The sequence below is a fragment of the Suncus etruscus genome, chromosome 14 (genome assembly GCF_024139225.1).
Source record: "Suncus etruscus isolate mSunEtr1 chromosome 14, mSunEtr1.pri.cur, whole genome shotgun sequence".
Taxonomy (NCBI): Eukaryota; Metazoa; Chordata; class Mammalia; order Eulipotyphla; family Soricidae; genus Suncus; species Suncus etruscus.
The window spans coordinates 53,176,478-53,200,714 of NC_064861.1; the positions used below are offsets into that span (position 1 = coordinate 53,176,478).

Below are 24,237 nucleotides of genomic sequence, written 5' to 3' on the forward strand. Positions count from 1 at the left end.
CAACTTCATTATCCACTTATCTATCCTTGAACACCTAGAATGATTCCACAGCCTAGCTATTAACTTCCATTTTCTAAATGATTACTGATGCAAAACATTATATCATATTCTTGTTTGCCATTCATATAGCTTTGTTGAAGTGCTTCCTCAAAATATATTTGCTGGTTTTGAAAAACGCTGGGTCATTTAGAGTTTTAGTGTTGACTTTTTTATCAATATATTCTGAATACAAGTCTAAGGTATATGCTTTGTGATAATTTCCTCTCAGTCTTTTGATTACTTGAGTGTATTTTAACAAGTGATGTTAAATTTTGATGAAGTGGGGCCGGAGAGATAGCTTGGAGGTAAGGCATTTGCCTTTCATGCAGAAGGACTGTGGTTCAAATCCCAGCATCCCATATGGTCCCTTGTGCCTGCCAGGGGTGATTTCTGAGCATAGAGCCAGGAGTAACCCCTGAGTGCTGCCGGGTATGACCCAAAAAACAAAAATCAAAAAAAAAAATAAGTTTTTAAAAAAAATTTTGGTGAAGTTAGTAATGATTAATTTTATGTATCAAAATGTCTGAGTCATGGGTTACCCAGATAATTCACTTTTCTCCCTCTCTAAAGATCTTTGTATTGTGGTGGTTAGCTACACTATGCTGGTATGTCTGTGGAAGTGTTTCAGAATAAGATTAAGGCATGGGTAGGTAGATGAGTAAATCAGATTTCTCTTCCTAATGTTGATGGCTCTTTGCCAGTAATTTGAAAGCATAAATAGAAGACAAGGTCTGTCCTTCCTGTAAGAGGGAACTTCACTCTGACTTTGTGCTGGGTCATCAAAGAAAAACTCACTCTGTTGCAAGTCAGCCCCTGGAGAGGTTGACTGATGGAGTGATGGAGGATGAGGTCTTTCCCCTCCAGCTTGGAGCACACGTCTGCCACCCTGTTTAGCTGGTGGTTCTGAGGTAAAGCAGTGGGTAAACAGCTAGCAGACAGTCAGGCTTGTGAAAATATTAGTTTTATTTGGTGGACAAGACTGAAGCCCAAAGCCTCAGCATCGGTTCCAGCCAAAAAGGCCCTCGCCTTCCACAGACCCTTGCTTTTCTCTCCCAGAATCAGGTACCACCCAATGGTGGGATCAGGTACTACCCAATGGTGGGAGCAGAATACCAGGTCACAGTGCCCTAGGGTAGGGCACAATCACCGATCAGGGTAGGGGCAGTAACATAATAATCCCATTGAAATGTTTACATACAGAACATCACTCTTTGAGTGAGTTTATTGAATCTCACAATGGAATTTATACTATCTATCTACTCTGTGTTTTCAGATTTTTGGAACTTGGCTTTGACTTTCCTGGGTCTTTAGTTTGCTGACTGAAGAGTTTGAGATTTCTCAAAAAGTCTCTCATTTCCACTTTACCTCCCCCACCCATAGGTTCAGTTGTTTTTGAAAATCTAGATAAATACTAAATTTAGTTTTTTAAATAAATGCACTATAACAGTATAAGTTTCAGATGAAAATAATTTAAAATCAACATGTACATTCCTTTGTCTTATAATTTCATTTTTATGAACTATTATTTTGGTGTCATATTTTAGAAAATTAATCCAAGTAATCTCTTAATCCAAGTAATTTGTATTTATATTTTGTATTTCCTTTGTATTTTCAGTTAAGTGATAGTATCAGATTGTTATTTTTTGCACATCTAACTTATTGAAATGTGATCATTATAATGAACTAACATAAACTTAAGAAAGCTGATATTTTCATAATATTGAGCTTTCTATCTTATAAACATGGTTCATTTCTCCATTTATTTAGTCTTCAATATTCCTCAATAATTTTTTAATAGGAACAACTTCCAGTGGAACTAGGGAGATTTAAAAAGCATATCTGACTCTTCTCTGCCTAACAGTTGCAGGCCTGATGATTTTAGGGAAGCCTGAGAATTCTGGAGGTCAAAAAAACCCACATTATACAGCAATGGAGATCAAATATACAATCTGGTACATACTAGGTAAGTATCTACTGCCTCAGATGTCTCTCAGGCCATCTTAGTACTATTTCTGTGGTCAGTAGGTTGTGAGCATGTTTTATAATATTTCTTTCTAATAATTTGATATTTATGTCATTACAAATGACACATTTAAAAATTTCAACATCCACTTGTTTGGTGCTGATAAATAGGAAAATCTGGATTTTTTGGCACATCCACATATTCTAATACTTTTCTAATTTCCTTTCCAAGTTCTAGATTTAGATTTTTTCCTATTGTATTGAGGAATTTCCTTTTAAAAGTTTGATAAGTCTTTTAATAAAATCAGGAATGTTGGATTTTACCAAATGCATTTTGATAAAATTTGGATTTTGTCAAATGCATGTGTCTACTAAAATGACCATTTTTAGTGTTAAAATAGTATATTTTGGCAGTTTAATGTTGAACCAATTGTGTATATAATATATAATAATTAATATATTAATGTATAATTACATAATTAATATATTAATATATAATTATATAACTAATAAATATATATTAAGACCTTTACTAACAGATGCTTGTAGTCTGTTGACTTTTTTGAAAAAAAAATCAAGTTGTAAACTTTTTGTTACAAACTAAAAATGAGGCTCTAAAAATTATCAATTTGACCAGATATGAAACAATTAAAAAAATCTTTAAAGGTGTATTGAGAAAAACCAAGCTTCTTTTCTTTGTTTTTCTAAAATCACGTTTATCATTACTAAAAAGAGAAGTATTTAGGTAAAAAAAAATAAAAACCTCATGCTGCATAGATAATGCAGATAGTTCTGGTTATCTGGTCAATGGGCAAAAGAAAAGCACTTAGGTCTTTAGCTCCATTTTTGTTCATTTCTTATTGCTAGAATTTCATACTATTTCTTCTTGTTGGATGACTAAGCTGGATGAAGGTAAAGATGGTAAGCCAGCATTTACTCAGCCCTGCCCTACTCAGCCACCAGAACAGAAGAATTCTCAGCTGGTGCATTGGCTGCTTTTGTCTCTTTGCTCTCTTGTGGTGTAGGGTTTTTTGGGTGTCTGTGTTGGTAATTGAAGTTATAACCATACAGATGTTGAGGTGGCTGCTGACCTTGGGTCTTATTTCCTTGATTTTCCTTGTCTTCGTCATTGCCATCCTCTCTAGGTTGTCTTTGGCTAGAAGGGATCCTGCAAAATCATGGTCTATAACCTGGATACAGATTCTGCCTCACTTGTCTACACTGGTTGTCAGCACCTGTGCTCCATCACTTCTCCCTGTACTGAAGGGTTGGAATACTGGGGTCAATGCTCATAGGGTCTCCACATGGAGGAAGGTAGGAACCTGTAGTAGGACTGGAATTGTTGGGTCTGGCCTTTTGGAGCACTCCCAGATTCCCTATTCTTTTCCCCACTCTCACTGTTATGGCAATTCTGCTGGTAATTGCGTGGAAGACCCCTGTGAAGTGGATAGCATCTATGATGGCTACGTTCTGCTGCATATTTACTGTCTTGCACTGGAAGTCCACCAGGGATGTAACATTTTCTGCTTCCACTCCCTTTTCTCCTTCAATAAAATCTAATTCTACCTTCTCTCCATCGCCTACACTACACAGGTACTTTCTGGGGTTATTCTTTATGGCAGTATTTATGATGTACAAAAGCATCTTCCTTAATGTCATACCTGTTGATGAAACCATATCTGTTTTTTACATTGAACCATTTCACTGTTCCCAAAATCTTTTTGCTAGGCTTTTGTATTATAATTTTGAGAGTTTTTTTTTTTTATAGTCCTCTTGGCTGATTTTGTGTTAGGATAATGCTGGTCTTATGAAAGAAGCTGAAAAGTATTTTCCTGTTTTAAATTTATTTAAGAGTTTATGTAGAATTAGTGTTATTACCTTGATAAATATTTGTTAACTTTTATCATTAAATCTATCTGGATCTGGAATTTTGTTCAATGGTAAGATTCAGTTTCAACTATAGTTTATTTTTATAGATTCAAACTATTCAGCTTATTCTTGAATGTGATTTGTTACTTTGTGCCATTGAAGGAATTTATCAACTTCATCTTTATTGTTGGCTTATTGACATAAAGTTATTTTTAATATCCAATTATCTTTAGAATGCTAGTGATTTAACTTTTTTATTTGATAATCATTCTGTTGTTTTCATTTTTCTTTTTTTTAGTATTTTTTATTTACTTAAACATTTTGATTACAAATATGATTGTGATTAGGTTTCAGTCATGTAAAGAAGACCCCCTTCACCAGTGCAACATTACCACCACCAGTGTCCCAAATCTCCCTCCATCCCACCCCACCCCCACTTATACTCTAGACAGGCTTTCCAGTTCCCTCATTCATTCACATGATTATGGTAGTTCTCAGTGTAGTTTTTTCTATAACTGCACTCACCACTCTGTGGTGAGCTTCATGAAGTGAGCTTGGAGTTCCAGCCCTCCTCTCATTGTCTAAAGATAGTTGCAAAGATGAATTTTATTTTTCTTAAAACCCATAGATGAGTGAGACTATTCTGCATCTCTTTCTCCCTCTGACTTATTTTACTCAGCATAATAGACTCCATGTACATCCATGTATATTTCATGACTTCATCTCTCCTGACAGCTGCATAATATTCCATTGTGTAAATGTACCACAGTTTCTTTAGCCATTCGTCTGGTGAAGGGCATCTTGGTTGTTTCCAGAGTCTGGATATTGTGAATAGTGCTGCAATAAATATAGGTGTGAGGAAGGGGTTTTTGTTTTGCATTCTTGTGTTCCTAGGGTATATTCCTAGGAGTGGTATAGCTGGATGATATAGGAGCTCAATTTCTAGTTTTTGGAGGAATCTCCATATCGCATTCCATAGAGGTTGGACTAGACAGCATTCCCACCAGCAGTGGATAAGAGTTTCTTTCTCTCCACATCCCCTCCAGAACTGATTGTTCTCATTCTTTGTGATGTGTGCCAATCTCTGTGGTGTGAGATAGTATCTCACTATTGTTTTGATTTGCATCTCCCTGATGATCAGAGATGAGGAGCATTTTTTCATGTGCCTTTTGGCCATTTCTATTTATTTTTTTATCAAAGTGTCTCTTCATTTCTTCTCCCCATTTTTTGATGGGATTAGATGTTTTTTTTTCTTGTAAAGTTCTGTCAGTGCCCTGTATATTTTGGATATTAGCCTTTTATCTGATGGGTATTGGGTGAATAGTTTCTCCCACATGGTGGATGGCTTTTTTATCCTAGGTACTATTTCTTTTGAGGTGCAGAAGCTTCTCAGCTTAATGTATTCCCATCTGTTGATCTCTGCTTCCACTTGTTTGGAAAGTGCAGTTTCCTCCTTGAAGATGCCTTAAGTCTCAATGTCTTGGAGTGTCTTAAAGACGTGTTGTTCTATATACCTTATGGTATCAGGTCTGCTTTCAGGGTCTTTAATCCATTTGGATTTTACCTTTGTACATGATGTTAATTGGGGGTCTATGTTTGCTTTTTTGCAAGTGGCTAACCAGTTCTGCCAGCACCATTTGTTGAAGAGGTTTTCCCTGCTCCACTAAGGATTTCTTGCTCCCTGGTCAAAAATTAGGTGAAGGTATGTCTGGGGAACATTGTCTGAGAACTGAAGCCTATTCCACTGATCTGAGGGCCTGTCCTTATTCCAATACCATGCTGTTTTGATAACTATTGCTTTGTAGTACAGTTTAAAGTTGTGGAAAGTAATGCCTCTCATACTCCTTTTCCCTAGGAGTGCTTTAGCTATTTGAGGGTTTTTAATGTTCCAGATGAACTTCATAAGTGTTTGATCCATTTTTTTGAAGAATGTCATGGGTATCCTTAGAGGGATTGCATTAAATCTGTACAATGCTTTGGGGAGTATTGCCATTTTAATGATGTTAATTCTGCCAATCCATGAGAATGGTATGTGTTTCCATTTCCATGTGTCCTCTCTTATTTCTTGGAGCAGGGCTTTATGTTTTCTTTGTATAGGTCCTTCACGTCTTTGGTCAAGTTGACTCCAAGATATTTGAGTTTGTGTGGCACTAATGTGAATGGGATTGCCTTCTTGAGGTCCATCTCTTCCCTATGATTATTGGTGTATAAAGCGGTCATTGATTTATGTGTGTTAATTTTGTAGCCTGCCACCTTGTGATATGAGTTTATTGTTTCTAGAAGCTTTTTGGTAGAGTCTTTAGGGTTTTCTAAGTAGAGTATCATGCCATCTGCAAACAGTGAGAGCTTGACTTCTTCCTTTCCTATCTGGATTCCATGATATCTTTTTCTTGCCTGATCGCTATAGCAAGAACTTCCAGTACTATGTTGAAGAGGAGTGGTGAGAGTGGACAGCCTTGTCTTGTACCAGAATTTAGAGGAAAGGCTTTTAGTTTTTCTCCATTGAGAATAATATTTGCCATTGGCTTGTGGTAGATGGCTTTAACTAGATTGAGAAACGCTCCTTCCATTCCCATCTTGCTGAGAGTTTTGATCAAGAATGGGTGTTGGACCTTATCAAATGCTTTCTCAGCATCTATTAATATGATCATGTGATTTTTATTTTTCTTGTTGTTGATGTTGTGTATGATATTGATAGATTTACAGATGTTAAACCATCCTTGCATTCCAGGGATGAAACCTACTTGGTCATAGTGTATGGTCTTCTTGATGATGCATTTGATCTTATTTGCCAGGATTTTGTTGAAGATCTTTGAATCAGCATTCATCAGGGATATTGGTCTGTAATTTTCTTTTGGCAGCATCTCTGTCTGGTTTTGGTATCAAGGTGATGTTGGCTTCATAAAAGCTGTTTGGGAGTGTTCTTGTTTTTTCAATTTCATGGAAGAGCCTGGCTAGGTTTGGTAGTAGCTCCTCTTGAAAGGTTTGAAAGAATTTATTAGTAAATCCATCTGGGCCTGGGCTTTTCTTTTTAGGCAGATGTTTGATTACATTTTCAATTTTCTCAGTAGTGTTGGGGATGTTTAGATATGCTATATCCTCCTTATTTAATTGTGGAAGGTTATATGTGTTCAAGAATTTATCCATTTCTTCTAGGTTCTCATGTTTAGTAGCATAAAGTTTCTCAAAGTAGTCTCTGATTACCCTTTGGATCTCTGCAGTATCTGTCGTGATCTGTCCCTTCTCATTTCTAATAAGGGTTATCAAGTTTATCTCTCTCTTTCTTTGTGAGTTTTGCCAATGGTCTATCAATCTTGTTTATTTTTTCAAAGAACCAACTGCTTTCGTTGATCTTTTGGATTGTTTTTCGGGTTTCCACTTCATTGATTTCTGCTTTCAGTTTTGTTATTTCCTTCTGTCTCCCTATTTTTGGTTCCTTTTGTTGGTTATTTTCTAATTTTATGAGCTGCGTCGTTAAGTTATTTAGGTATGCCCCTTCTTCCTTCCTGAGGTGTGCTTGCAAAGCTATAAATTTTCCTCTCAGGACCGCTTTTGCTGTGTCCCATAGATTCTGGCAGTTTGTGTCTTCATTATCATTTGTTTCCAGGAAAGTTTTGATTTTCTCTTTGATTTTATCTCGGACCCGCTGGTTGTTCAGTAGCAGGGTGTTTAATTTCCAACTGTTAAAGTTTTTCTTCTGTGTGGCTTTGTAGTTTACATCTAATTTCAGAGCCTTGTGGTCAGCAAAGGTAACCTGCAAGATTTCTATCCTCTTGATTTTATGAAGGTATGTTTTATGTGTCAGCATGTGGTCTATTCTGGAGAATGACCCATGTACATTGGAGAAGAATGTGTATCCAGGTTTTTTGGGGTGGAGTGTCCTATATATATCTACTAGTCCTCTTTCTTCCATTACTCTTTTCAGGGCTAGTATGTTTTTGTTGGGTTTCAGTCTGGTTGACCTATCAAGTGTTGATAGGGCCATGTTGAGGTCTCCCACAATTGTTGTGTTATTTTTGATTTCTTCTTTCCAATTTGTCAGTAATTGTATTAGATAATTTGCTGGTCTCTCATTGGGTGCATGTATGTTTAATAGTCTGATTTCTTCCTGTTGCACATATCCCTTGATTAGTACATAGTGTCCATCTTTCTTCCTTACAACTTTTCTGAGTATAAAGTTGGTGTCATCAGATATTAATATGGCACCCCAGCTTTTTTAAGTGTGTTGTTTGATTGGATAATTTTTCTCCAGCCTTTGATTTGAGTCTATGTTTGTTCTGACTATTAGGATATGTTTCTCATAGGCAGCAGTAGGTTGGATTCATCTTTTTGACCCATTTTGCCACTCTGTGTCTTTTAAGTGGTGAATTTAGTCCTTTGACATTAAGGGAGATGATTGTCATAGGATTTAATGTCATCATTGTAGATAAGTTTGCTGTGTTTGTTGGTCTCTCTTGTCTTAGAGTAGACCTGTCAGTTTTTCCTTTAAGGCTGTTTTTTTCATCTGTGAAGTTTCTGAACTGTTGTTTATCCATGAAGCTATGTATCCTTCCTTCAAACCTGAACGTGAGTCAGGCAGGTTGCAGTATTCTCAGTGAGGCATCTATTTCATTCAGTCTTGTCACAATATCCCACCAGTGTCTTCTGGCCTTGAGAGTTTCTTGTGACATGTCTGCTGTAAGTCTTAGGGATGCTCCTTTGAATGTAATTTCCCTTTTTGATCTTGCTGCTTTCAGTATTCTACCTCTATCTGTGGGATTTGTCATCGTAATGAGGATGTGTCTTGGGGTGTTTTTCTTTGCGTCTCTTTTAGCTGGTACTCTTCGGGGATGCAGGATTTGATTGCATGTAGTCTTTAAGTCTGGGAGTATCTCTTTGATGATGTCTTTGACAGTTGATTCTTCCTGGAGATTTCCTACCTGGGTCTTTGGGACTCCAATGATTCTTATGCTGTTTCTGTTGAGTTTATCAAAGACTTCTTTTTTCTTTTTTTTCTTTTTTTTTTGGTTTTTGGGCCACACCCGGTAACGCTCAGGGGTTACTCCTGGCTATGCACTCAGAAGTTGCTCCTGGCTTGGGGGACCATATGGGACGCCGGGGGATGGAACTATGGTCCGTCCAAGGCTAGCGCAGGCAAGGCAGGCACTTTACCTCTTGTGCCACCGCCCGGCCCCAGACTTCTATTTTCATCTGTTCACATTCCTTGAGTACTTTTTCCATTGCCTGATCGTTTTTCTTAAGGTTTTTTTTTTTTTTTTTTTTTTTTTTCAATTTCTTCTGCTGTGCTGAGTTTTTCTGCATCTCGTCTTCCAGCACACTGATTCTGTCCTCAGCTGCTTTTACCCTGCTGGCAAGGCCATCTACATAGTTTTTAGTTGAGCTACCTTGTTCTTTAGATCTATTATTTCAGTTTGGAGTTTTATGATTTCTGTCTTTGTGTTTTGTTCAGATGCTTTCTTTGATTTCTACAAACATCTTCCATATTGCTATTCTAAACTCCTTGTCTGAGAGGTTAATTAGATGGTTGAAGTTTTTTAGATCATCCGAGCTATCGTCTTCATTCTCTGTGCATGTTGATTGCCTGCGAGGTTTCCCCATTTTCCCACTTGTGGTGTGATTTTTTTTCTGTGTGTTGTGTTGGAGTTCATTGGGTAGAAAGAGTGCACGGCAGCAAAGCGAAGTGGAGCAGCCACACTTTTCTGGAGCCTCTGAGAGTGCTATTTTTCTGGGCCCTTTTTGGCACACTCCCAAGAGGTTTTGGAGACAGGACAGTGGAAAAACACACACAGGCAACACTCACAGTCGGGAATCACTGGCCGGGGGTAGATTTTCCAAGCCTGACGTCACAACAGGTGACCTCTGTTTTCATTTTTCATAGATTTGATCTATTGATGCTGGGGATTGAACCAGACCATACTCCTGTGAGGCATATTCTTTTTCATTGAACCAAATACCCAGCCTGGTTTCTCTTTATATGAAGAAAATAATCTTGGTAGAGGTATTTTTTTATATCAATGTTTGTGTTTTCTCCAGAAACAAGATCAATGTTTTGATCTTTCCTTTTTATTTACTGACAGTTTTATCTTTATTGTTTTCTTTCTTTTCCTAACTTTGAGTTTGACGTTTTCTTCATTTTGTTTCTTTTTTTTTTCTTTGGTTTTTTGGGTTACACCCATTTGATGCTCAGGGGTTACTCCTGGCTAAGTGCTCAGGAATCGCTCCTGGCTTGGGGGGACCATATGGGACGCAGAGGGATCAAGCCACGGTCCTTCCTTGGCTAGCGCTTGCAAGGCAGACACCTTACCTCTAGCGCCACCTTGCCGGTCCCATTATTTCTTAAGTTGGAAGTTGTGCTCTTAAGGTCTTCCTCTCTCATCTTCTCTGTTTAACTTCCCCATTTTCTTTCATAATTTTAGAATTTTTCATGAATTTTGATGAATTGAACAGCCAAGATTATTTTTCTCATGGAGTTCCTCTTTTACCGTCTTACAGTGGAAGACAGTATTTTAGTATGCAGGGGTTCTCTAAATAAATACAAAAGCAAGATACTTTTCACTTACCATAAGTGCTAGGAAGAAAAGAGTGATATAATAGATCATGAGTGGGTAAGGTAAAGAGTACAGTGGATAAAATACTTGCCTTGTATGTACTTAATCTGGGTTCAATTCCTGGCTCCCCAAATGGACCCTGAGTACTTTTGGGGGTGATCCCTGAGCTCAAGAACAGGAGTAAGTCTGAGCACAGCTGGGGATAGTCAAACTTTCCCCCCACACACCCCCTTACACCCAAAGTGAGTGATATTTAGTGAAGGTACCTTCAACTGGGCTGAATGAAGCTCTTTTTGAGGATATAATCCATGAAATGAAATCAGTAAGTGAATAACAAGAAATCACAGATATATGTAGACATGTTTTAACTTGAGGTTAAATCAGAGGTAAGGGCAAGTAAGTAGAAATACTTTTTGAATGATATTAATACTAGAGGAACATAAAGAAAATTACATTTCTGGGTACTTAGCACTAAGATAATCATGATTCTCGGTGGAAGTTGAGAAATGATTGATGGTTGTTAATTTTGCTTCTGTTTTTCCAAACTTTAGCCAGAAGATTAAGTGTTATTTTAGTAAAATACATAAAACTTTACAACTGATGAATCTTTTATTTTAACCCTGTTTGAGGACAAAAAAGCACAACCAAATCAGTTGTGCCTCCCAGGGTGCTTAACATCTGTACTCCATGCAATTTACCACTTGGATATATGTTTACAAATGTTTCTTGCAAATTGTATCATCTGGTGAAGTCTTTTTACTTTGAAGGGAAAGGTTCAATTAATATTATATGGATTTGCACAAAGAATGGTTATGGTTGGGGAAAAAGAGGGTAGAAGACAGTTGATACAAAATCAGCTATTTTCCTGGCAATTATCTTAACTTGTTAGCACTTTGAAGAAGTATAATTAGAATATATTTCTGGAAGGCTGTCTGGAAATATATATCTACAAATCTAAGGATTTTAAAAAACATTTCTGTCTAAGGAACTATATTATATGAAAGAAATCAAGGCAAAGATGCTTTAACAAGCATTTTTCATTGAGCTTTTTAGCAATATCAAAATTGAATCTACAAGTTAATGTTGGAAAACAGCTATCAAGAAATATTGCACAGTGCCCAAGTTGTGATATAGATTTATGCTTTCTGACATGGAAGAAATATCTAAAGTGTCTAAAATATTTTAAGTGAAATAAGTGGGCAGAGGCAAAGTGTAATTTCAGTGTTGGAACAATAATAAATCTCCGCATGTGTAAATAGTATAAGAGAAATATTTCACCTTATACCAAATTGGAAACTATGGCTATTTCTTTGTAGTGAGGTTATAGGTAGGGTTCCTTTTATATTTATATGTGTTTGTATTATTTGTATACTTTATAATGAATATACATTATGTATAGAAAATAATTAGGAAAAATTGAAAAGCCCTACACAAAAATCTTTATTGAGGTATGATACAATATTGTACAATACTGTCAATGATAGTTTTATGTATACATCATTCCAACATCACACCTGCCACCAGAGTGCCCAATTCCTCCCAAAGGCCCCTCCCACTCAACACCACTGCACTCCCATTCTCAGCTCAGCTCTATGGACTTACTCCAGTTCTGTTGCATTTGTTTCTGTTTCTCCCCTACTGTGTTTATCTTAAATACCACATATTAGAGAGATCATTCTACATTCCTGTCCTCTGACTCATTTCACTCAGCACAATCTCTTATTCCATCCATATAGAACAAAAGCTTTATTATATATATGTACATATATGTATATATATATATATATATATATATATATATATATATATATATATATATAAAGGCCTGGGGGTCAGATGCCAAAGTATAGAATATAATGTATTGATCTATAGAATAAAAAATTTACAAAGTGAAGTTAAGACTTGGGTCAAGTCCAGAAAAAGTGGTTGCTGGCATTGTGCCTGGCTCTACATTTATTTAAAAAATGGTTTAAAAATTATGATTGCCTTATTGAGGAGGGTAATTAAATGCTAGGTTCTGCACTGAGTAATTTACATGCATTACCTTATTTATGCATAGTAAAACGGTTGAATTTGATGTCATTATTCATGCCCACTTTACCAATAAGTTAATTGCTGGGAGGTGGAGGAAGTGAGAAGTAGCTGGTAATGCTTGATGGTTTGATGCTTGGACAAACTGTGTTAAAGCTTGGTAATTCTAGGGACTACAGGGCTATCTTGGCAGTGTATAAGCAGTACCAGGGCAAGGTGCCTGCAGTACTGAGATCAAACTCTGGGCCTCTGCCTATAAGAAATGTGCTCCAGGGTCAGAGAGGTGGCGCTAGAGGTAAGGCAAATACTAGCCTAGGACCTACCATGGTTCGATTCCCTGGTGTCCCATATGGTCCCCCCCCAAGACAGGGGTGATTTCTGATTGCATAGCCAGGAGTAATCCCTGAGCATCAAATGGGTGTGGCCAAAACTCCCTCCCCACCCCCCCAAAAAGAAATGTGCTTCAGCCTTTTAAATTATCTGCACATCCCCAAGACATAGGAATCTTTAGCAATTCTAGCAAAGAGACAGAGCTAGGTTATGAATATAGGTTGTTTATGCTGTAATTATTACCCTCAAGGGTTGCACTAATATTCATATAACTATAAAGTAGTCCACAAAGTTTGGATCCTGGGAAGTTAATGTGGTAAAACCAATGATTTGGCATATCATAAGTTATAGATAGTACAACACAATGCAGCCTCTTACATTTTTAATAATAATTTTTATTATCACCAAAGAGTAAATAACAAATCTTTTACAGTAATATTTAAGGTACATAGTGACAATGTATTCGAGCCATTCCCACTACCAGGGTTGTCCCCGCTCTACCCCTTTTTCCATGTGTCCCATATTTTTTACATTTTTATATCATACAGTATTTAACTTTTTGTTGAATTGAAAAAACTGCATTTTGGGCCCAGAGAGATAGCACAGCGGTGTTTGCCTTGCAAGCAGCCGATCCAGGACCAAAGGTGGTTGGTTCAAATCCCGGTGTCCCATATGGTCCCCCGTGCCTGCCAGGAGCTATTTCTGAGCAGACAGCCAGGAGTAACCCCTGAGCACCCCCGGGTGTGGCCCAAAAACCAAACCAAACCAAACCAAACCAAACCAAAACAAAACAAAACAAAAACCTGCATTTTTTAATAAAGGAAAAATGTTGCATGATGCTTTCTTTGTGAGTCACTGTGAGGTGGTCCCACACAGCTCAGTGAAAAAAGAAATGAAGTACTAGAACAAGGGTCAGTCTCCTAAAAACTAAACAGAACCTGATTTTGAGAACAGACACAACTTTCTGAATTTCCCAGGTCAGACTGGTGGTGTGAAAATTTATGTCTTTTTCTTCCTCTCTCTTCCTGTTTGAAGAAAGGGGTTCATTAGGGGAATGAACCCTTTTATTGCAGCCATTAATTAGATTTGTTTCACTCTTCAGAAGATACTTTCTATATCTTATTAATAAACATTTTTTTAAATTTTTATTTGACCATATTGGCTTACATAACTTTCACAGTAGTATTTTAGGTACAAATTAACATTGAATCAGGGGAATACCCATCACCAAATTTGTCCTCCCCCCAACCCCATTCCCTTCCTGCCACCCGTATCCTCCACCATCACTCCCAGGGCTGCTCGAGTAAGTGGTCCTCTCTGTATCTAGCTTATTATTAATGTTCATATATCTGTTTGGTCCTGGTACCTTCCCTTGTTTCCCCCTCTATTTGAGAGGCGGAGCTAGATAGTTTGAGTTATGTGGTTTTGTTTGAAGGAAAAAAAAAGCAATAGAATGGGGTAAAAAAAATCAAATAAGCTGAATATGGGTGGAGTCCTTCTAGAGGCTTTCAACCTCAGTTTGAGAGAGCACAGGAAAAAGGTAATTGAAACACTGCAACAATACAGAAAGAAATATCAAATAAAATATCCAGTGAGCACTACAGTAATAAAGACATGCACCACACAATAGTCTCAGTCCTGAAATCAAACCATGCTGGAGTGCAAAGAAAGAGAAAGATAAAATAAAATAAAATAAAATTGGAGACATCAACTTCAATATCTACACCAAAATAAAGAAGTCAAAAAATCAATCAATCGGGCCCGGAGAGATAGCACAGCGGTGTTTGCCTTGCAAGCAGCCGATTCAGGACCAAAGGTGGTTGGTTCGAATCCCGGTGTCCCATATAGTCTCCCGTGCCTGCCAGGAGCGATTTCTGAGCAGACAGCCAGGAGTAACCCCTGAGCACCGCCGGGTGTGACCCAAAAACAAAAAACAAACAAAAAAAAACAAAAAAAATCAATCAATCAATAAATATATATGTGGATAAAAGAATTATTTTGTGCTTTTTTTTTTTCCTCCCTGCATAGGCACAGTAACTGTTGGGGACATTATAGAGGGCATTCCCTTGGCCTAGGGTTTCTCCACCCCTGAAGTATACTGTCATGGGATTAACTATAGGCTCCTTGTATGATCATTACTCTTCCTTTGGTGTTTTTGTGGTGTATGAAAGACTTCTACTTCGTCATGGATGGTAAAATCAGACCTCCGTATCTATAGATCTTGGTGTCTGTACAGCTTCAAGGAATGGAGCTTTTGATGAAGTCTTTCTTTGTGGTTCTAGCAGTTCTGCTTCTTCAGTGCCATTTTAATCCATCTTCTGTAGTTGGTGGTCTTGGTCATTATGCTGCTCCTAGGATAGAGCCTGGGAGAGAGTCTTTCGTTATATTTCCGGAAGACCCCTTCAGTTGTGGTTGTCTCAGTCAGACCTCTGGAATTGGCGATCTTGTTTGTTGAACAGATTGTAGACCAAAACCTAGGCTAGAGCTGTTTGTTGTTGTTTTTGTTGTTGGTCCCAGGATGCATACTGTCTAGTCCTGATTGTAAAAACCAATCATCTGTAGATAGCGATCTTGGCTTTTGCACAGATCAAAGGGTGACAAGTCTTCTGATTTTGTCTTATCGTTGGTTGGTAAGGAAGGACAACTTGCTCCTAGATCAAGTTGTTTCCATTTCCTCGTTGTCAGGTTATCAATTTAGAACTGGTTCATGTTGGTGTCAGAGCAGCATTATGGATGCCCTGGAGGTATTTGATTTCTGGAGCTGTTGTGGAGAACTCTGTCGTTTCTATGTCTGGATCCAGGAGTCAAGGCTGGACAGTCGGTGCCTAATTCCCTGGGGTCTAAGTTGGTTACACATGACATACGTTCAAGGTGGGAGATGCCCCTAATAAACTTTTAAATTGAATCACCATGAGATGCAGCTACAAACTTATTCGTGATTGAGTTCAATCGCCAACCTCCCTTCTTTTCAATGAATGTTTTTCTACTACCAATGTCCCCAGTTTACTTCACGTCCTCCTCCAGCCTTCCTCCTTCCTCCCTGCCTGCCTCTATGGCAGAAGACACTTTTTTTTTTTTTTTTTTTTGGTTTTTCGGGCCACTCCCGTTTGATGCTAAGGGGTTATTCCTGGCTACACGCTCAGAAATTGCCCCTGGCTTGGGGGGACCATATGGGACGCCGGAGGATTGAACAGTGGTCCTTTCCTTGGCTAGCGCTTGCAAGGCAGGCACCTTACCTCTAGCGCCACCTCGCTGGCCCCAGAAGACACTTCTTAACCACTTAATGAATGCTTACTTACATTTTGCCACTCAGCAGTTAAAATGCATCATTTTATTTAATCCTCAGGATTTACTGTCAGATAAACACTGCTCTTAGATGCAATGTTTTCTTTCTTTCTTTCTTACTTTCTTTCTTTCTTTCTTTCTTTCTTTCTTTCTTTCTTTCTTTCTTTCTTTCTTTCTTTCTTTCTTTCTTTCTTTCTTTCTTTCTTTCTTTCTTTCTTTCTTTTCTCTTTCTTTCTTTCTTTCTTTTCTTTTTCTTTCTTCTTTCTTCTCTTTCTTTCTTTCTCTTTCTTTCTTTTCTTTCTTTCTTTCTTTCTTTCTTTCTTTCTTTCTTTCTTTCTTTCTTTTTCTTTCTTTCTTTCTTTTCTTTCTTTCTTCTTTCTTTCTTTCTTTCTTTCTTTCTTTCTTTCTTTCTTTCTTTCTTTTCTTTCTTTCTTTCTTTCTTTCTTTCTTTCTTTCTTCTTTCTTTCTTTCTTTCTCTTCTTCTTTCTTTCTTTCTTTCTTTCTTTCTTTCTTTCTCTTTCTTTCTTTCTTTCTTTCTTTCTTTCTTTCTTTCTTTCTTTATCTTTCTTTCTTCTTTCTTTCTTCTTTCTTTCTTTCTTTCTCTTTTCTTCTTTCTTTCTTCTTCTTTCTTTCTTTTCTTTCTTTCTTTCTTTCTTTCTTTCTTTCTTTCTTTCTTCTTCTTCTTTTCTTCTCTCTCTCTCTCTCTCTCCTCTCTTCTCTCTCTCCTCTCTCTCTTCTTTTCTTTCTTTCTTTCTTTCTTCTTTCTTTCTTTTTCTTTCTTTTTCTTATCTTTCTTTCTTTCTTTCCTTCTTCTTTCTCTTTCTTTCTTTCTTTCTTTCTTTCCTCTTTCTCTCTCTCTCTCTCTCCCCCTCCCTCCCTCCCTCCCTCCCTCCCTCCCTCCCTCCCCCCCTCCCTCCCTCCCTCCCTCCCTCCCTCCCTTCCTTCCTTCCTTCCTTCCTCCTTCCTTCCTTCCTTCCTTCCTTCCTTCCTTCCTTTTTTAAATATGGAACACTTCACGAATTTGCGTTTCATCCTTGCACAGGGGCCATACTAATCTTCTCTGTATCGTTCCAATTTTAGTATATGTGTTTAGGTAACCAAGGCCTAGTGATGGGAGATAGTATTCAGAGAAAGTGTTTGCAGCCTAGGGGCTTTACAAATATTCCATATTGCCTGGGAACACAAACCAGAAGACCTGGGATTTTGTTTTCTTATGTTCCCTCCCTGCTATCAACTGGAGCCATTCATTTCTTTTTAGTTATTTTTGAATAGCTATTTATTAATTATTGTTAATTATTTTTTTACAATACTATTAATAATGGTTTCTCATGGACCTAATCCAATGCCACACCCACCATTGTACCCATCTCCCTCCCCCATTCATTTCCTATAGTCCCGACTCATTGGCATGTCATGAAAGCTTTGGTGTATAATGTATACTCAACTTCCCTTAAGAAGGAAACATTTATTTCTCCCAAATTCTGGGAGGGTTGTTTGCTAACCCTTGGTTCAGAACTGAATCCCTCAGGGAAAGCTCCCTTGGCTAGTTTGTGGACTTTATTAATGCCTAGTTGATGACAGGTACAAAGAGACCAGGGTATTTGGAATAGCCATAACGACCAGAGCTGGCCAAGAAATCATTGTGGTTTTCTCCTCCTTCTTTTCAGTCCTGTCTCCCTAGTCCCTTCCAAGTACTGTTCCTCAGATTGCTTCCCCAGACAGCTCCTGCATTCTCATATCTGCACAATCCAAGGGAATCTGATGTAAGTTAGAATCAAATACAATTTTATTTGTTTACTCATTCATCCTTTTTTAAGAGACTTATGAAACAGCTCTATTTGCAAGGCACTACTCAACGTATTGAGAATATTTTTGGATTCATGGGATTCCTGAAAGAAAAGTCTGTAAAACTTACTATAGATTTTTTTGAATTTAAATATACAACTGGTTAGAGGAAGGCTTAACATTACATCTTTATTAAATAATCTTTAGTTGTCTTATAACTAAATTACCACAGCCAATATAAAACCATTTTGGATTTAGTATCTCCCAGCAAGTCATTCAAGTAATTATTTCCAAGTCTTCCTAATATATTTTGATCTCATTTTTTGGTACTTTTTTTTTTAATGTTTCACAATCAGTGCTTAAGGGATACAGGGACCACTGCCAGAGCCACCTTGTATTGTTCAGGGTACAGGTGGTGTCTGAAACAGAATTTAGAATCTTTTTTTTGCCAGACACATAATATACTCCAGTGCTTTGAGCTATTTTCCCCAATCTTGTTGTTTCTACTTTTTCTATTTTTTTTTTTTTGCTGTGTGTTAGGGGCTAGACACAACTTAATCTTTTATCACTTTTCTAGAACTTAACTCTAAAGAAAAAAAATCAGGCCTTGTTGATATTTTTCCCTTCTCTCTTCAGAAATAATGGCTATGGTCAAATCATTTTATGCTGTTGGGACTTGTATATTATTTCCTCTCCCTGAATGACCACACTTCTTTCAGATTATCTCAGTTCTATCAGCACTTCCATTTATTAACCTTATGGTTTTATTGTGACCTCAAGTTTTCAGGGTTAACCATCTCCTCCTTCTTCACCCATATTAACTAAATACCTTTCTCTGCCATACTCCCATGACATTTATTTATTCAGTCTTTCGTTTTTTTTTTTTTTTTTTTTGTTTTTGGGCCACACCCGGTAACGCTCAGGGGTTACTCCTGGCTATGTGCTCAGAAGTTGCTCCTGGTTTGGGGGACCATATGGGACAACGGGGGATCGAACCGCGGTCCGTCCAAGGTTAGCACAGGCAAGGCAGGCACCTTACCTTTAGCGCCACCGCCCGGCCCCTATTTATTCAGTCTTTGTCCATCTTACCAAATTACATTGCTGTTACTTATTTGTGGCCTTTAAAGTATTTTCACATTTTTTGGAGAGCAATGGCTCTGTCTTGTTTATATTTATCTCTCCCAAATTTTACAGTGTGTAAACAAAAATGCGATATATTACAGTTGAAGGCATCTCTTGTTTTCTTGTTTGATGACGAGAGATAGAGAATTAGCATTCCATTCCATTGAATTTCATTTAAACAATGGAAGTAATATTTTCCTATTAGTTCATATTAGTTCCTCTAGGGTAAATTTCAGCTGAGAAAAAATGGATACATGGTGGTGTTAGTGTCTTGCCTTTATTTAAATGATCTATTTCTTTGTTTTTGCTGCTATTTACCATTGTCTTTTTGCAGGGACTTAGTTCATAATGCAAATCTCTTTAGTCAACAGATATGCTTGAAATAGTTAGCTGTGATATGCTGTTTGAATAACTTTCCATCACTCAGCCTTCTGCATAATAAGCATTATAGAAGGGACCTGGAGGCTTCAGATAGAAGAAAGGAGCAGAGGTATGAGTTGCAATGGACAGCAAAAAAAGCTAAAAAGTGAGACTATTTTTCATTTTGAAAGATGCCAGTCATCTTTGTCATAAGAAGCAATAGTTTAATTTGGGGTGTTTGTATGTGCCACAAATGAAATGTACTGTCTTCTACATATGAAGCACATATTGTATCCCCATCTCCATCTTCAGTCCTATGACAGTTGAGTTTTTGAAAATTTTAAAGAGGCATATTTTATTCTGGCTATTCAATTCACATTTTTGATCTTTTGATTGCTGTCACAGTGGTTGAGGGTCATAAACATGGTTATGGTGCTAACATGCAGGGCTTATAGGGGGTCACACACCTTTTAGTTGCAGTACTGGCAGAGACTTAGCTGTGATGTGCCAGAGATGGTACATTCTGTTTTGGCACTGAAATTGCACTAACATATGGGTTGGGGCTGGGGATAAAACTCATAATCTCAGGATTCTCAATCAACCTAGCTGGAGTTCAATGTAAGAGTCTGATTATACAGTGCTACATAGATACTTTGATGCCAGATACTGCCCAGCCACCATAGTGGTACTCTGGAAGCCTTCAAAGTTGTACCATGTGATACTCCAGGGATTCTGTGGTTCTAGGGATTCTAGGGTTCTAGGGAACCTGCCATACTTGTATGCAAGGAAAACTCCTTAGCCTCACTATCTCTCCGGCTCTGGCCCACAATTTAAATTTTATGTGCAATTTATTGTTTTCCATTTTATTGTACTTCACTTTATTTTCTTCTCAGATATTGTTTTTCCTTGATTAAATCTACTGCTATTTTTTTCCACATTAAGTGCTCCATCTGTATACCACAGTTTGATCATTCTCACATTATAGCAAACCATCCCATTGTTCAATGATTTATGTTCAGTGATCTTTGATATGAATATTTTGTTATGGGGTGCCATAAATTCACCCACATAAGATGTCAAATTTCACAAATGAAAACTGTATGTCTGACTACTTAGCTTCTGTTCGCATCTGTTTCTCTCTCTGTAGGCCTCTAGAGGCCCTAAGATATATTATTAAAATTAGGTCAACTAATAACCTTTAGGTGTAATTTCTTTACCAAAGGAACTTATTTGTGCAAGGGGTGTCACTAAGGAGTTACAGGAATAGTTTAATCTCTATTTTTTTATTCTTTACCTCCCTTTCCATTTATAGTTGGGCAACTTGTAGAATTTTTGATCTCTCTTTCTCCAAACTCGTCACTTTGCATCAACTTCTTCCTAATTTTCCCTCTCCAGGCACCTAAAATATTCCTACTAGTCTCTAAATTCACCTAATCTAGAAGACATACCTGGCCCCTCTCAAATAAAAGTTGTTATTATCTATAATTTGATATTTGTTTGTACATACTATTACCCAACTTATTGCACATAGTTGTTTGCGGCCTCCAAAAGAGAGGACAACTTTTTATTACTGTTAGCATTCTCAGAAGTTGTGTGGTGAATGTGACAAAGCAGTCATTCAGAAAATAAGTACTAAAGAAATGATTAAGCTAATCAGAAGTAATATTTACTGAGGTGTTTTTTCTTTTTTTGCAAATTACCCATATTGCTTGTCCAAAATATTTGTTCTTTTTGCAATGATGACTTGGTCTCACTTGAGATATGAAGAAAAAAATCAACACACAACAAAGATGGATTAGAATTACAAGTCCCACAGTGCATTTTTTTGTGTTTCTATTTATTTCAGACATAGAAGTTTTTATGATTTAAACAAGAAAAATTCATTCTTGTGTCGAAGAGACTCTTAGATGTAGTTTAGTAAGAGTATATTGAGAATTTAGGAAACCAGAAGTACTAAATGTTAAACATTTCTATGAAGTCTGACAGAATACTTTTCTACATGGAAATAAAGGTCTCAAATGTGTACCTCTTAAGTCAGAATATTAAGATCTATATCTATATCTGTGTAGTGTGTATTCAATGAGTTGTGATTAATCGCTGTTATGTTCCTTAAAAATACTGCTAATAGCTAGCCTAATGTGGTGTATACCTGCTCATTCTAAAATTTATCTCTGCATATTTATCAGAATTATAGATTTTCTATTTAAAGAAGGAAAGAAACCATTGATTAAATATTTCTCTCCCTTAAACCATTAACTAAATGCAAAAAATGAATCTCAGTGGCTTGATTTAGCAATAAATGTTGGTTGATGTGGGCAACTAAGCCTTTCTTCAAACCAAAGTCCTAGACTCATTAGTTGGCTAGTTATAATTCAACTTTGATAATGGCCTTTTATTTATTTTTTTGGTTTTTTTTGGGTCACACCCAGCAGTGCTCAGGGGTTACTCCTGGCTTTATGCTCAGAAATTGCTCCTGGCAGGCTCAGGGGACCATATGAAATGTTGAAATTTGAACCACTGTTCTGCATGCAAGGCAAACACCCTACCTCCATGCTATCTCTCTGGTCCCTGATAATGGTCTTTCCTTAAATGAAAAACCATTTTTCATTTTGTTCTCTTTAACAAAGTCAAAAACAAAAAACCAAATAGAGCTTTCTGGATATTTGCAATGGTGGTTTTTAAGAAACACAAATACCCTGAAACTAACCAGAATATAAGGCATAGAAGCTAGGAAAAGTGTAATTCTGATGTATGGCCCTACTTGAGGCAAGCTGAATTTAAGAGGTGTGTAGGGAATTGTAAGCCTCAATATTCCATCTTTAGTACTTGCTCTGGGGTTAATGGACACAAAATGTCATAGTTGCAGCTACCATAGCTGGTCCCTTAGGTCTGCTCTAGGCTACAGAGTCCTCCATTCTGGTCCCCTAGGAGCAATGCAGTTGATGAGGTATAGGAGTCAATCTGGGTAGGGGCAAAGAGGAGAGAAACAAGCTGTAGAGTAAGAAATTGAATGTCCCACAAGGTAGTTTGGCTCAAAGGAAGAATAATTTTTCTAAAAAAAAAATCATTATTATGACACCTTTAACTGCTAGTTTTAGTGATGATTCATTTGCAACTTTGTTTCCCCAGTAGTAGGCAGTGAATTCATGAAATTTTATCTTTAGGGGCAAGAATTGTGTTTGGAGTACACACATAGGTACAGAAAGATAGATTGGAAACTAACTTTACCCTTTTGAACTCTATATTTATTTGACAGGTACTTATATTTTGCTAAAGAAAGACAAGAAGAAAGGAAGGGAAAAAAAGTCTTAATCTTGACCTTCCCATTAACCTTCACTCCTTAAGAAAGTAAATTTTGTATCTTAGATTCATTTATAAAATGTTTAGATAAGTCTAGATTTTTTAATATAAAGAATTTATTTACTCCCTTTAGTTTCAATACCAAATGTTTCAGGAATATAACTTTTCATTTCCCAAGTTTAAGTAGCACATTGTGCCCACCAGCAAACATCTGTTGTCATTCACCACTAACACCTTGACTCTTTCTAGTTTCTTTTTCCATCCTTCCAGGTAGCCACCATGTATTTTTAAGCATGCAAGCATGACTTTTTTTTTTGGTGTGTTGTTAGTTGATTTGTTTCTTTGTGTCATGCATATGCGCTTGATCATCCAATATTTGTCTTTTACATTGACATCGTTTTTCACAGGATCACCTCAAATTCTATCAACATTGTTTCAAAAGGTTATTTTCTTATATTGATAGTACCAGATAGATATCTCATCAGGGTGAGTGGTTTACATATTAGAAGCCAAGGTTCAATCCCTAGCACCATTTGGTCCCAATCCTGAGAACAGTGCTGGAATTAACCTTCAAGGGATGACTGTATCTACGCTCTAATTAAAAACAACAGCAATAATAGCTGAATAGTATATCCTGGAATATACATATATGTCATTATTTCTTTATATAGTCATTTGTAGAATAAAATTTAGGTTGTTCCTGTGGTTTGGCTATTTTGAATAATTCTGCTTTGACAGAGGGCTGTTTGTATCATTTTGAATATTGTTTTTATAATCTTCAAATAATTGCCTACATGTAGAACTGGTGAATCATATGGCATTTCTATTTTCAGTTTTTTTGTTTGTTTGTTTTTTGGGCCACACCCGGCAGTGCTCAGGGGTTACTCCTGGCTGTCTGCTCAGAAATAGCTCCTGGCAGACACAGGGGACCACATGGGACACTGGGATTCGAACCAACCACCTTTGGTCCTGGATCGGCTGCTTGCAAGGCAAATGCTGCTGTGCTATCTCTCCGGGCCCTATTTTCAGTTTTTTAAGGAATCTCTATACTGCTTTTTAAAACTGTGTCAATTTACATTCCCATCAATAGTCCTTGACAAGTGTTCCATCACTCACAACCTCACAGCACATTTTCCCTAGACATGCTATGCTTTCTTAAGCTTTTCTAAAATTAACAATTTTAGGTTTCTTTGCAATGTATTGCTGTTTAAAGAGAAAATATTATAGGATGGGCTTTCTAGGAAATGCTTTGTACCGTCAGGTGTTGGGGAAATAAACCCTTACGCAATCAAAAGTCAAGATAGTGAAACTATATTTCTGAGCTCACTTACATTTATCTCCTGTGTGAACACAAGGATATCTTCCTTTTCATTTCTCAGGCCTCCAAAAACTGATCTGAAACAGAGGAAGGAAATTCAGAGAAAGTTCCACTGACAACTTGAAGGGAAACTCTCATGTGTTGTCCAACCAAGATACCTATTTTTTCAACATTTATTAGAACTCTTTTTAGGATAAAGAATAATTTCAAACATGGGCTTAAGAATGATAAGGATGATAAATCTGCTTCTATTACTTAAGGTTTTGTGATGTGCTGGGCCAATCACTT

The 24,237-nt window shown here is 37.2% G+C and overlaps 1 non-coding gene and 1 pseudogene across 1 annotated transcript; both read right to left on the minus strand.

Moving 5' to 3' along the window:
* Window positions 1-2,949: 2,949 nt before the first annotated feature.
* LOC126028426 (Y-box-binding protein 1-like) overlaps window positions 2,950-24,237 on the minus strand; it is a 43,930-nt pseudogene continuing 22,642 nt past the window's right edge.
* On the minus strand, window positions 17,062-17,165 carry LOC126029132 (U6 spliceosomal RNA). Its single transcript, XR_007502785.1, has one exon. It is a non-coding gene; the product is annotated as a U6 spliceosomal RNA (small nuclear RNA).